This window comes from Canis aureus, chromosome 1 (assembly GCF_053574225.1).
Source record: "Canis aureus isolate CA01 chromosome 1, VMU_Caureus_v.1.0, whole genome shotgun sequence".
In the NCBI taxonomy this organism is placed as follows: domain Eukaryota; kingdom Metazoa; phylum Chordata; class Mammalia; order Carnivora; family Canidae; genus Canis; species Canis aureus.
In genome coordinates, this window is record NC_135611.1 from 39,479,062 (window position 1) to 39,494,761 (window position 15,700).

The 15,700-nt window shown below is 36.9% G+C and overlaps 1 protein-coding gene and 1 pseudogene across 3 annotated transcripts in view; both read left to right on the forward strand.

The window, feature by feature from the left end:
• The window catches only part of LOC144313251 (uncharacterized), a 270,639-nt gene that overhangs the window by 175,702 nt on the left and 79,237 nt on the right, over nucleotides 1-15,700 (forward strand). The gene's annotated exons all lie outside the window — the stretch shown is intronic.
• On the forward strand, nucleotides 842-1,876 carry LOC144283435 (pre-mRNA-splicing regulator WTAP-like; annotated as a pseudogene).

Consider the following 15,700-nt stretch of genomic DNA (forward strand, 5'->3'; position numbering starts at 1 on the left):
AAAAGAAAAAAAAAAAGAACTTTATGAAAGAAAGAGCTTTAAATCACCTGCAAATGTAGAGCCACTTTCCAGCATGTCATGTCAAGGCATTGCCTCTAAATTTTCATTGTTTCAGGATTTAGCCAGACTGTTTTTACTCACTTTAATGAATGTAGCTGTCCATTCACCAATGTGAAAACACAGGGTTTAACAGTGTGAAATTCTGCATTGAATATGTGGAACCTCAGTCAAGTCCATGATTTTTTTTCTACACATTTTATGACATTATTTTATCTAGACATCTATGTCCTTGTTGCCCTAAACTATAGCATCTATTGCCAAATTGCTTTAATCATTCATCACCATTCAAAACTATGTGTCTGAAAGAGTTTACAAAGAAGCAAAGTACAATAATGATATGAAGAAAGTAAACTGTGTTAAACTATGCATCATGTTTCTTGATTAAAATACATATGAGGAGCCCTGTTACATTTCCAACCACCACCTCTGATCCCAGTTATGAAAACTTAGCCAGTTATATTCCACAGAACATTTTTACTCAGAGAACCTCAAATATTATGGAGGTGAAATCGGGCTTCCTCTACTACTTGTATTCTCCATAGTCTTGGACAAAAGCATAACAGCTAAATATATTTTTGAGTTCTAATACAGGAAAAGTTTGAAAGTATCAATGATTAGCCTTAAGACTATAAATAATATTCCTTTACAAAAATTATATCTTGACAAAAAAGGGGGAGTGCAGGGGCTATGGTGGGAGGTAGAGTGGTGGGCCAGCAGTAGTGTGGGCTGGTAGCCCTGACTGGGCAGTGCCAATGTGGCCTCTGTCTGAAAAGGATGCAAGATGACCATGGAGGAACCTGTTCCCAGAAAGGTTTAGATGAGTGAAACAGACTTCACATTCTTGGCATGAGATGAAATGATTCTAAGATGGAGACAATATGAAGCATATGTCCAAACTTCAGAAGGCAAGTACACAGATCTTAATTCTAATAATGTAACGAGTTAAGGGAGTCTGAAGAAAAACTAAAGCAACAATAAGGAACACATCCTTGTTATGTGGCCAGCAACCCAGGAGCAAGAGGAGCAAGAGTGTAGTACTCAAATCCAGTACCTCAAGCAAGTCCAATAGCCAAGTGTTGCCCAACTGAGATCAACAGTGGTAGGCCCAGCGATCAACTTATTTTTCCTAAACATGAAAGGTGAGTTGGAACCAACTAAAGACAAACTGGAACCAGCCCCAAATGAACTGAGTGCCTGGAAGTTTACAAGATATCCCCAGTCAAGTCTTCCCTGACAATCACACTCCAAGAGAGCTGTGGTGGGACAGCCAAGGACTCAGTTTCCACAACAAGACTCAGACTTTTTAGCCAAAAAAAGCCTCATTCTTATACTATCTAGCTTATAATGGATCATATAAAACTTACCAGATGAACCTGTGTTTCAGCTTTTTTTTCTCTTTCCCTTCCCTTCATCTCAAAGGACTAATGGCATTGAGCTATTCCAAAGAAGTGGCCACCTCTGAAAAATTACCCTCCCAGAACATGCAGATACTTGGGAAATTTTTCTGAAAAAGAAAATAGAGGGAGAAATGAAAGTCTTCACTCTGTGGCCCACTGTGTCTTCAGACAATTTAGAGGAATGAGAACCTAGAGATTTAAAATCATGAATTGAACATGTAAAATTCCAGTAAAAAGTAAAAATGGAATCTGTTCTTAACCTTGAGCATAGTGACCTAGAGACACTGTATAGCAGTTTTGCCAATAGACTGTGGACTTTGTGATTGTTGTTGAATTTCTGGGTCAAACCTCAAATGAGGTGGATTTTGCCTTTAAAGAGCTTTTTTGCTAAGAACCAATTTAATTGTCATGAGAGAATAAAATAACAGATGTCAGTACAGTACAATATTTAGCCATTTAGTTTGGGGCTCTGTATTGCTTGATTGAGCCTTAAATCAATATGGTTTTAATCCATGGTTTATTCTTTGAATGGCTTCTAATGCTGTAGGTACTCTTCTTGACTATCTAAACATAAAGCTGTGGTATCAAACTTCAGGATGAAGCTATTTGAAACATTATAAACATTTGTTTCACTACTAGAGTATAGTAGGATACTGGCTGTGATGAGACTCACTTATTTTTTTCAGTAGTAAAGTACAATCCCCCTTGGCTTCAGCAGGCACATGTTGAAAGAGCATTGTTATTGGTATTAAAGGGGGAATGCTCTCAAATGCTTACAAATCCTTCATTGTATTTGGGCCTTTCGTATTATGCTCTTGATATTAAATTAAATGTACCTCGAAAAAAACAAAACCAAACATTATATCTTGACTATAACTTCAAATTTTCTAACTTAAAAAGTATTTTAAGAATTCTTCTCCCCTTTCAAATTAAATATGGTGATTGCTACCAAGAGTAGATCCTTCATATTTTTGTGGTTAGAGTGGTTGCCACTATGGAAAACATGACGGCTCTAATTCTGGCTAAAATTTAACAAGAAGTCATCAGCCAAGGTTACCAATTTCATGCCTTTAATGCATCATAGTTACCAAAATAGTATTCACTATTTTAGCTTTATATATTATATGGCTATACTTATATAGCTATATTTAGTGTCTATTATTGTGCTGTATTAATGACTACATATCTGATTCACTAAGCATATGGCCTCAGTCACTTCTTTGTTCTCACTTTTTAAATGAAGCACTTTGGTTGGATGTTCTCTGAGGCCCATTTCAGCCCTAAAATTTTATGATTTTGTGTTCCATGAAATAAACTGGCCATCTTGTCTTTTATATGATCCCACCTGCTAACTCAGATGTAATCTCTCCCTCATTCCCAGCAGGAAAAAATTGGAAATATTTTGTATGTAGATCAGCTTTTTAAAAGGTAGCAAAATGAAGACAATAAGAAGGAATCAATGTAAATTTCAGCAGAAGAGAATGACATTTAAAAGATATTCTTACCTTGAAGAAATTTGAGTCATTTTCAGATAACTCATTTGAAACCATTTATTGTGGAAACTCCTAGAATAGAGCCAGCTAATTTAAAAATGATTCAAGGTGGAGTTTCCCCTACTTTGGCCTAGAACATGAGACTTCATATTATATTATATTTTTATTTTTATTTTTTTAAGATTTTATTTATTCATGAGAGACACAGAGGGAGAGAGGCAGAGACACAGGCAGAGGGAGAAGCAGGCTCCATGCAGGGAGCCCAACATGGGACTTGATCCTGGGTCTCCAGGATCACGCTCTGGACTACTGAGCCACCCAGGGATCCCCTCTATATTATATTATAAAACAAGGTGTGATGCCAGCAGTCTTCTGGAATATAATGATTCCAATGACTGAGGCCATAAAATATTGAGGAAACTGTTCTTTAACACTTACGTTGATACGAATACTATGCTGGCTCATCCATTCGGACATTCTAAGAGATAGATACTATCAGCATCTGTGGATGGATAGAATCAGGTTCTAACAATAAAGAGGATAGCTAACCTAAGAATATGCCAGGCACTATCCTGAAGTCCTGACAGTGGTTCAAAGCTGGGTACTATTATTCTTCCCATGAAAAGGAAAAAAAAAAAAAAAACAGGGAAGAAGTGTATGTGATGAAGGGAAAGACAGCTTTCCCCCCACCATTATTACAAGAAAGTCTTTCTTTAGAAATGGATTTTTACTTAGTTCATTCATTTATTCATTATTTACTTATTTTTTTCTTTTAGCCCTAACGGTAGAACTGCCCTCTGATCCCTTACTGGTTGCTTCCCAGAATCACTCCCCATTCTAGTACCTGGTCCTCCCAGGAAAACCAAGCTGCACAAACTCAAAGCCTGGGGTCATTGCTAGGAGTCCCCTTTCCCTTGGCCCAGACAGTCTGTGGCATCCTCATGTGCATTTTGTATAATTACCCTTTGCAGTTTCCTAGCCAAAGATCTCATATGAAGTTAAAAGAAGAAACTCATTTTCTCTTTGGATTTCTGTGCTCCTGGGAAACTTCATCTTGAACCAATTTTTAATTAGACAGCCCTATTACAGGAGTTCCCGAAATCCCACTTCTTGGTGTGGCTGGCTTTATTGAGGACACACAGCTTAACTCACAGAAGTCTGCAAAGATTGCTGCTGATTCTGTTGACCCATTTAAGCCCTGGTGATTTCTCTGCCACCAGGTCCCTTTTCTAAATGGACAGCCAGCCGTACCGAAGGGGAGATTGATATGAGGGGCAAGTGTCCAACAGGGACAAGTACAAGGCTATCAATTCACCATTTTTCTGCCACCTAAGGTGAACCTGAAGTCTAGACCCAAAGAAAAGCCTTTTTCCTAGTTCTTTAGATTATTTATAACATCTTTCCTCTCTAGCACCCTCAACTTGTTATCTTTTATTTCGGAAACTGAATTAAATAATGGATGCTCTTCCATAAGGTTAAGATGAAGTAACCTGTTTAACAAGTATTTCATTAGGGAGAATGAAAAAGGTAGACTGAGAAATTCCAATAAAAGTTTGTTATATAATTTTAAATGCTTTAAAATAATGTCACACTATCCTTCTAAAAAAGATCGGTCTTTTGTGGAAGATGTTATTAGTAAAGTCCTTGAAGCAAGTGGTGGAAAAATGGCTTTTTCATTACTTCAAAGGCAATATTAAAGGACCATGAAATTCAAAGCTCCTGGTTTTATCACAGACATTTTTATGTCAGGATTTAAACATTTTCCTACTCGACATTCCCCTAACAACTGTAGTTTTACAGGAAAGAATTGTTATAATTGGCCCGGATCATAGTATGATTATTAAATGATAGGCATCAATTAAGCTGATATTTAAATTGAAGATATTCATATCGGATAAGAGGAAAGTATGATTATAATTAAATGCATAAAATGTATAATCTGCTTTGGGAGTACACTTTAAACCATGTGATTATTTGTTGGAATACAAACTGTCACAAAAATTCTTATGCCTATTTCCTCTTTGCTCACTGTCACTAAGCGTAAATAAAATGTTTCATACATATTTCCTTAATCTTAATATGATTATGGGGGTGCTTTATGTAGATTATCATGTTGAAGCTGTATCATTTTGGAATAAAAAGAAGCAAAGAGAGGAGAAGCATTGAAAATGATAACCTGGGATTACTCTTGTGAATGCAGGGTTGTAAACACACTTGCATTCCCCAGAGTTAACCTTTTGGTTCCCAGGATTTTGCCATGTGTTATGATTTTAGCCTTAGCACTAATACAGCAATGCAATAATATAGTGATAAGGTGCTTGCTAAGGACTTAGGGATTTAGCAAGTGTGCAAATTCACTACTTTTATGGATTTTTTTAAGTATAAAAATACTGTTAAGTAGCGACACTTGGATCAGATAAGCTCCAAAAATCAGATTCACATATTTGACACTAATACTTTCTTAGATAAACAAAAATACTAAGATCACAAAGGGAATAGTTTATCACTTTGATACATTTTTTTCACTTGGAAACTCTTGAAAATAGGATTTCTTCATTTATGTTGTGTGTATTTTCATCTATATCTAAAATATGAGTAAAGTATGCCTTGCTGGCTGCCTCTTCAGGTATTGACAAGCAGCCAGGCAGTGTCCATTGGGGTTACTCGGCTCCAGCTACAGAGTGAGAAGCCGTTGGCTTGGGTCTATCAAAGTAGTCCCATTCTTCCTATGATAGTTACTACCCAGAGGTGATTATGTGATCTAACTTTATCCAATTAAAGCAAAACTCTGGATTTTGTTTAATGATAAGGAGAAAAATCTGCCCACTGCCCTTCTAATCCCACCACACGTGACCTGGAGAGAGAAGTATGTATGCTGAGTTTCAGCTGCAGCTACGTTATGACTACAAGGGAAGATAGCCTGAGGCTATCTTCATCCATAAGGATGAAGGGACAAGAAGAATTGAAGGAAATGGAGCTAGATCTCTAGCTGTACTGCATCCAAAGCCCCACCTCTTCACTGTCAGTGATATGAGCCAATCAGTTCCCTTCATGATTTAAGCCAGATTGTAATGATGTACATTTTTGTAACCAAAAGCATCCTACCAGGTACAGATTTTAGTGTTAAGAGTGGTGCCTTACACATCATAGATCCTAAAATATTGCACAAACTACATCAGGTAAGCAGAGCAATGAGGAATAATCTTTTTTTTTCTGTGATCAGAAGTTGGTCGATTTGTGTGTGTGTGTGTGTGTGTGTGTGTATTTATTTATTTAAGCATAATTATACATAACTGGTTAAATGATTATACAACTGGTTGAATGATTGCCTGTTGTACCTTACAATAGAATTCAAGGGCTAGCCAAAATTGCAATATTTGGTGATTTAGTAGGAAAATGTTCAGCTTTCATTAGAATCCTTCAGGAGAGAGACAAGAGTGGTCTAAAACTAACCAATCTGAACAATCAATTTAAAGCAATATAGCTTTTCTAAGAGAAGCACTCTCTGCAAGTGACTTTTTTTCCTAGACTGGTAAAAGTCTGGTTAAGACTGACCAGTTTAAAAAAAACAACAACAACAACAACAGCAAAAACAAATTCTCTGCCCTAGGGTTAGGTCAATTGGAGCAAAAGCAGAATGGAGGAGCCATCACAGGAGGCAAAGCTGACATCTGAAGGAAACCTAATTCTTAATCCTCTCCCCAGTAACTAGAATTTCCATACACACCCCAAGCCAAGGATTAAGCTCTTGTTTATCCCTAGGACAATCTCCAGATAGGACCTAAAGCTGATACAGGCCCAAAAAGAGAATTCTCCCCAACTTCCATCTTTGGCATAACCCTAAAAGACAAAGGATAGATAACATAGTCCTGCAGAGTAAAACTAGGGTCTATGAGATTGGGCAACTACACCATTCAGTCCTCATGCAAGGCAAAAACTCACTCAGTGTTCTTGTCCAGCAGGATATGAAATGTACTATGAGCCAATACCCACTCCATGTTGCTTCCTATTCTCCTCTTTACAAATGAAATCTGTATTGTAGCTTACCATCTTCTCTCCATCTTTTGTATACTGGGGAGTGTGAGGGATGGGTAACTTAAGTTTGTTGACTTCACATTGACAGAGGAGTTATAGTAGAATTTGATTTAAAAAGAAAAAGGACTTCACCTAGAAATCCTGCACGTGAGGTGCTAGTAGACTTGATTGTCTCCCTTTAGAATAGTGGTTCTCAACTTTAGTTGCTATTCAGGACAACTAGGAACTTCTCATGGCCAGGTTGCACCTTAGATTAATTCAGAATCTCTAGGGGAGAGACCAGACATCAATGTGGCTTAATTGAGAACCACTGCTTCCACTTAGGGGTGGACATTTGGGGAAACTGGATATGGGGAGGAAGATATATGGATGTTGATTTAACAGAAATGGCAATGGATCCTTTTGCTTGCTCCTTGAGTCATTGCACTCCTTTCTTTTTTAGTAATAGCCATGCTCTTGATTGACCCCATTTTGGCTTTAGTCAATCATGGGAACATGGACATTGATTTAGGAGAGGACATTTGACCTAATATATTCCAGTTAAAGTAAAGCTCTAAATTTTTGCTTTATGGTTAGGAAAGAAAAAATATGAAAGAAGAGTATTAATACTGATTGTCCCTGGACAAATCGACTTCCAGAGGATACAAGACCCTGGAAAATTGCAGGAAAAGCATGCTGGAGCCTAGAATATGCCACATCTAAAACCTACCCTACCTCTGAATGAAGCTAGTAAATTCCTTTTATTGATTAGGACAGTTGGAACTGGGTTTTATCTTGCAAGTATCTGAAAGCATCCTAACTGATAGGTTCTGCAGTGGACAGAGGCAGTGCTCTGCCAAGATCCCTGAGCTTCCTTTTCCATTGTCCCCCCATTGCTTGTTCTCCATTTGCTTCCAATGGCCTGTACCTAGGACACTCCTCAGAGGACTGCTCTCAGGCTACTGGAGCTGCTTTGCTAGTTTGCTCAGAGAAATAAAATTTACATCCTCTCCAGGACAGGCCTTAGCCAACCACCTCCCAGTACAGGAGCATAACACCCAGCCTCCTTGCCTGGAATTGGACAAACCCTGAGGCATATTTCACACTTCATAGCCTGGCATGGGATCTGCCCCTTTGCTGTACTTCTTCTATTCCTTATCCAACACATCCAACTCATTCCCCAGTTTCTGGGGCGGGGGGAGGGGGGGAGGGGGTATTTCCTTAACAGATAACTTGAACACAAATCCTCCCTTAGCGTCTTCTTCTGTGGAACCCAAACTAAGGCACATGCTAATCCCCACTAGTGCTGAATTCTATGTGAAGCACATAGTATGGGATTGATTTATGTGACTGGCTCACCAGCCAATTGCTTTCTCTAAAAATATTTTGTCTTATTTTACATGTTAAACAAAATAGCAAAACATATTTAGCAATGAGACACATGGCAGGATCAAATTTTAGAAGTCTAGAGAGGTCACCAGGATAACCTGTTATGCTACATATAAAGAAATTAAATTTTAGTGAGGCTACATGACTTATTCCAAGCCTCTTGGCTGCTTAATGACAAGGCCAGTGTTTAAAGTCAGTGCTTCTTTGAGTGCCATTGGAAGTTTGTTTATTGCCATGCCTAACTGGAATCTTATTTAAATAAGATTCCAAGCATCTTCTTTAAATTAGATTTTCTCTGTTGAGAGATAAACTCTCTATTCTTGCTGCATATTGTAGTCTACACTACACTTGGTCTTCACACTGTCATCTTGGAGGCCTTGGATTGTGTTTTGCTAATAAATTTACTTATTTTCCTTATATAGACCCAGAAGGGTTTTATTTAAAATAAATGTAGATGATGCATTAGATACCTTAGGAGCTTAGCATATCAATTTAGAGAGTACTTTACAGTAATCTCAAAGGCTTTGTTAATCAAGTTTATATAGGCTTGGATATGGTTTCTATCCTGTCTCCTAGATTATCAGGAAAGATCGTCTAAAGCATATCTTTAAATGGAGGATAAGTGGAGGAAACTCTGTTCTAAAAAGACAGAGAAATATTTACACACATATATGGATTGTTAAAGATTGAATAGATAGGGGCTTCAAATCAGATTCCAGAAATGTCAGCGATATTTTTTTTTTTTTTGCTTTTAATGCTCTAAAGCTAAAATGCACTGTTGACAGCATTTCTAAAATTCTACTGATAGTCCTGCCCACATAAGAAAAAAAAAAAAAAGGTCAGGAGGAATTGGAAAAGGTTTGCCATGAAAACCAGCTTTGTTAAATCACACATTATACCATTACACTCCACCTGATTTCAACCTTATCTCATGTAATCTTCAAAACTACCTCCTAGATAGTATTTTATATATGGAGAAAGCAATTCCACAGTAAGGTAAAATAATAACAATGGATTTAAACCCATGTCAGTCATGTACAAAGTTATAGGAGAAATAAATAAACAATGCTAATAGATTGGGAAAAAAATCAATAATGAAAGATCTTTTTAAAAACTTTTATGAGGTTAATCATTACTTTGAAGAATATAAAATCTAACTCCTGCACTTTGTTATATCCTTAAAAGCAAAGGTGGTGTCTTAAAAACTAAGCAATATATAATCATTGGAACAGGAAGGATTGATGATTTGCCATGGAATTAACACTATGTGTGTTAGGTGTTCCTAGGCCAAAGGATGTACATAGGATGCACGTTCTGGTGTGTATGGAGTAGGTTCTGTAAATTTTTAAAATGTACCCTTGAAAGTTGATTAAAGTAAAATTTTGTCTACATACTCCATTTTTCATGGACTTATTTGAAAGTAAGAGTTGCATTCAATTCATCAACAAATATTTATTGAATATTTATTTGAAACACAATTTTCATTAGGTTTTATAAAACAGAGACTAGAGAACAACAATGATGGAACTAATAGACCAAAGAAAAGATTTGGCCATGTTTGGTGACAGAAAAGTCATTTTAGCCCCTTTGACAACCATTTCTAGTTCTTTCTAATACTACACATACTTAAGCTTAACTCATCATCTCCCTTCCCATTCTCCATCTCAGGTCATTTGGATTTACCACTCAGCAGAGGCTGTTCACTGCCAGACCCAAAGTATGAGAAAGTCAAGATGCCAAGACTAATTGTTAACATTTGTTTAGCACTTGGTATATACCAAGAAATGACCTAAAGTTTTAAGATGCAGTAACTGATTAAGTCCTAATAAATAACCCCATGAGTGGCTACTTTCATTATGCCTTATCTATCTGTGAAGATACTGATATACTACAATATTATTATGTTCACACTCTTTGAAGAAATAGGGATATTCTCAATGAGATAAGAGGCAATGAAGACAGGTAGAGTAAAGATATAGGTAAATTTTTAGATAAAATGGAGAGCAATTGAAAAGATGATCTTTATCTTTCCTACAAAATAAGAGGCGATAGGGGGAGATGGCGGTACAAGGGAACAAAAATAGGACTAAGGTAATTGTGGCTTGGCACTCTGATATTAGGTAGTTTACATAAAACTTTAACCTGGTGCCTACTATAGCCCTTCTAAGAAGGTAATAATACTCCCACTTTACAAAAAAAAAAAAAAAAAAAAGCATCTGGAGATTTGAGCAGTTAAGTTGCTTACCAAAGGCCACACAGTCTGCAAACTCAACATTGTTTGCCACCAAATCTTGGTTCTTTCCCCTATGGTCTTCTTACTTATCAATTCTCAAGTTGGTGGGAATGTATTTGGGAAATTAAGAACAGGATAGATTTGGAATAGTTACAGTAGGAAATGAACCTCGGAGCCAGACAGAAATAAGCAAAAATTGTTGAGCAAGTCTCAGAACCAGATGTGAGGACTTGAGGTCTTCATAGAAGAAGAAGAAGAAGAAGAAGAAGAAGAAGAAGAATGAATGAATTGAAGAATGAATGATTTGATTCACCTATAGCAAAGCAGCGTGCATGACAGGAAGTTTGGAACTGTTAGAGATATGGAAGTAAACAGACCGATCCAAGTAGCACTTATAACACGGGTATATTTGCTTAAAATACAAAGCAAAACAATTATATATGATACCTGCCATGAGTGAGGCACAGAGGATGCCATACTTCATTTATTCTAATTCCAAAATTTCACATTTTAACATCTTAAAATTCGGATGTTTCTTAGTATGAATGACATCCTTTTTCAGCAATGACCAGGTAGTTGTCATAACTTGGTTGTGATTGTCTGTACAATCTTGAACGTGGCCATGGGGGTTCGAATTGTCTTCACTTCCACTAGATTGTGTTCACTGAGGATACTACAGATATAAATTTGTATGTGCCATTCAAAGTATCTTCTTGAAAAGTACCCTATAATTTCAATATGTATTTATCAACCATATATGTTAGTGAAGCAGATATTTATGTTAATTAAGTAAAAATGGCCACAAGTTCATATTTTTTGTGAAGCAGCAACTCCAATACTTTACATAAACTATCCACAAGTAGATGCAGCTACTTATATTTTGTTACTGAGATACCTGAAAAAGGAATGCACAGCACAAACCAATCAATTCAACTAAAAGTGGGTGAAATTGCCAGATCCCTAAGAATAGATGTATTCTAGTTATCTCTTGCTATGTAGCAAATCAGCCCCCAAACCAAAGGACTTAAAGCAACACATTGTTTTATTGTCTCTCAGAGGCTCAGTGGGGCAGGAATTCAGGAAGGGTTCGCCCAGGTGGTTCTGGTTCAAGGGCTGTCATGCAGTTTCAGTCACAAGGAAACTAGAGCTGGGATGGGAGCAAGCCAAAGCACCTGGAGGTGAGTCTGTCATCTTTCTCATTTCATGTAGTAAAAGAGCTTCTCCCTGTAATTTCTCTCCATGGGCTACTTTGGGCTTTATAATGTTTTGACGCCCATGAGACAGTTGAACTATTTATGTGGCAGTTAACGGTTTTCACAATGAGTAGTCCAGTGAGCAAGATGGAAGCCAAAACACCTTCACAATCCTGCTTCAGAAGTTGTGCAGCGTCACTTCTGAGGCATTCTGTTGGCTACAAGCAAGTCAGAAGACAGCCAAGATTCAATGAGAGGGAAGTTAACGTCACCTTTTGATTGGGGAGCAAAATCCTAGAAGAGCATATGGGTTGGAGCTACTGTTGCAGCTGTATTTGAAAAATACAATCTGCCACAAGATGAAAGAAATGTCAAAGCAATAAGAGGCAGTATTACTGATTCATTCATTGTGTAGAACTTAGCATTAAAGCGTTGGACTTCCATTGAACTTCTGCCTGACTTTGAACAGAAGCCATCTAACTTCCTGCAACATGCCATTCAATCAGGGAAAAGTGGAGACTACGAGGTTATGCTATTTAAACCATGGTGTTCTTGAAATAAGTTGTCAATGCTAAAAGTATTGAAGAAGTCAAGATCATGATCACCAGTCACATGTCTTCTATGTGTAAATGACCCTGGAAGAGCTCATTCTGGTAGGTTAAAATAAGACTTCTAAGTGACAAGAGAACACCATGCTGTACTTAATTGGTAACACTTTTTATTTTAGTGCTGCATAAAATAATGGTGTGTCTTACAATTTTTGGCATTTTTGCGTTGATGAAGGACAGTAGTGCCATGAAAGCATGAGATCAGCATAAATTTCCTCTTCTCAGGATAGTCAGAAGGCTCAGAGAAGTGCTACAGGGAAGTTTTAGACTTTGGGAGGTAAAATAATACCTAAAGAGGAAGCAGGAAGTCAAGGAGTAGGTTTGAAAGACACTTTACTACCAAACCCCATTCCATGTGCCCAGGCTCTGCCCTGTTGTTCCATGTGTAATTCCTACTCTAATCAGTCTAGCCATTCCCCCTGTGAGCTCCCCAGGTGCTTGCCAATCCTTCATGACTCCTGTTAGTCCTGCCAACTGCATGTGGAGATCTTCATTGTTTGCAACTGGAGGTTACGAAGGGTAGGCTGGCAGGGCAGAATTTGGTTCATCTGTCTTACCTACTGGGATTTCTTATAAGGTTTCTACTGATGAATGGGGTGCACAGCTTAAAAACAAAAGCAAAAATGTAAGTCATTGTAACATACCATACACTTTCGTGCTCAATCTTAGAGCATACCATTAATTAGTCATCATCCTTCAATTAAAGCCTGCTTAGGAGTATCTTCCAGGTATTAAGTAGTATGTGAGGCATTGGCTATTTATGGTACACCTTGCTTCCTGGAATTTCAGACTGAGTTAGAATGGACATGTTTTACTTTGGGGGGGCAGATGTCTAGGATTGGAATTGCTGGATTGTCTGGTAATTTTATGTTTAACTTTTGTTAAAGTAGCTGCACCATTTTACATTCCCATTAGCATTGATGAGAGTTTTAGTTGTTTTACATCCTCACTGATACTTGGTATGATTAGCTTTTTTTAAAAAAAGTCCAGCCATTCTAAGGATGTATATTAATATATCATGGTGGTTTTCATTTGTACACTCTTGATACTGATATTGAGCATCTTTTCATGTGCTTATTTGCCATTCTTATATTTCCTGTTGTAAAATGTGAGTTCAGAGCCATTGTCATTTTAGCTGGAGTGTTTTGCTTCTTATTACTGAGCTGGAAAAACTTTTTTTTTTTTTAATAGCTCCTGTTGATGAGCCCTTTGTCAGATATACGTATGGTGGATTTGTTTCTTCCATGTTTTGCTTTTTCATTTTGTTTTAAAGATTTTATTTATTTACTCATGAGAGACACAGAGAGAGAGAGGGAGAGACACAGGCAGAGGGAGAAGCAGTCTCTGTGCAGGGAGCCCAACGTGGGACTCGATCCCCGGTCTCCAGGATCTTGACCTGGGCCAAAGGCGGCGCTAAACCACTGAGCCACCTGGGCTGCCCTGCTTTTTCATTTTCTTAATGGTGCCTTTCAAAGAGCAAAGTTTTAAATTTTGAGTAAGTCTAATTTATCAAAGTTTTCTTTTATGGTTCATGCTTTTGTATCACATCTAAAAAACTAGTTGCTTATACCAGAGGCACAAAGACTTTGTCTTATGTTTTCTTCTAAAGCTTTTATAGTTTAGTTTTCATGTATAGATATCATCTCTTTCTAGTTAATTTTTTAACATGCTATGAGATAACAGTTGGGGGGTTATTTTTAAGTTTTCCTTTACTTTTCAGCTGTCACTGCTTCCTCCTATTACTGATCCCCTATTTTTTATACCCTCTAACCGCTTCTGACTTGTTGTCCCTAGTATTCTCGGAAGCTAGACAATCAGGCTCATTAGAAGACATTGTGAGCCAGAACCTAAGATACAACTATTTTAAAATGCATAGGAATTGAAGGCATTTATTTTGGCACCACAGCAGCCTGATTTTGCTGGCTTTAGGAGTCTCATATATTTCGGATGGCCACATAATAAGTTCTCTGGAGAAGTGACATGCTAGTCCCTACACTATATTATTTCAATTGAGTTCATTTTATGGTGTATAGTTTGTTAAACCCTAGGCCATCTATTTTACTATTAGTAATTCTACACACTATGCCTAGCATAATGTCTGTCTCATAAAAAGTATTTGGTAAGTTAAATATGTTCTAGTAATTGGCAGCAAATAGAAATGACAGTCTTTCAGACTTACTGTTTTCTAGAGCAGTAGCCTTGCTTTTTTACTGCTGTGTAATTTTGATCGTGCACTCTCCAATGCATGCATATTTGTTTATTTACATCATAGAAGCACACATCATTTCAGTAATATTTTTATTTATAACATTAAAAATAGAAATTGAAAAGAATAAAATAAAATAAATTTAAGTAAAATTTAGCATTTTAATTTTGCACTGGAATCATATTATGATTTTGTACCTGGAGACATGATATTGGATTCCTAATTTTTGAATTAGATTCTGAAACTAAACACCAAGGATGTGAATGCTACAATAATGAAATTTCACACATTGGATTGCTGAATAATCAATAATAATCATTGCTGACCATGTTTACTAACAATTATACTCTTATTTTTAGAACTCATATTAATTAATAAAATTTTTAAGAAGACACAATTATTGACAGTAACAATATCCTTTTAAAAATGTAAACTACCATATAATCAGTTTTAACCAACCTTTGTTGCTTAAAAAATAAGTGTTTCTGAATTGCTTTAGTCTCATCACCAGAGTCATGAAGAGGATTGCTGTGCAATTCCTATGACAACATTTGGATACCCCCCCATACATCTGTACAATTTTTGTATTTCTAATCATTCATATTCAGCATGTGCCTTCTAAATATGCCAGTGAAAAATAAAATGATTACTTTTCCTCAAATGTTCAGCAGGCACTCTAAATTAGCCAGCTGGTCTCTTGTCATGGCTGAAAACATATAGTCTTTTTATAAAAAGTGACAGTAAATATGTCCATGGAAATGGACAAGTGGAAATTCCATTGGTGCAATGACTTATGATTGGAGAAGTGGAAATTCCATTGGTGCAATGACTTATGATTGGAGAAGAGCAAAAAATGTGTAAAGAAAGAGAATTGGTGTGAATAGTGCTCCACAGGCATTACAGTGGCTCCCAGAGAATAATTCATTTTAAGGAAGTGAAATCTCCTTGTTTTATGGCAAGGCAGTAATCTCAAGGTCCACATGTTAAGGTTTTTTTATTATTATTAAAGATTCAGAAGTCATTTAAAAACATGACCTGTTAGAACAATTCAATGCACCAAGTCTATTTGCAAAACTCATGTTGTAAATCACAATTCATTATGTGATT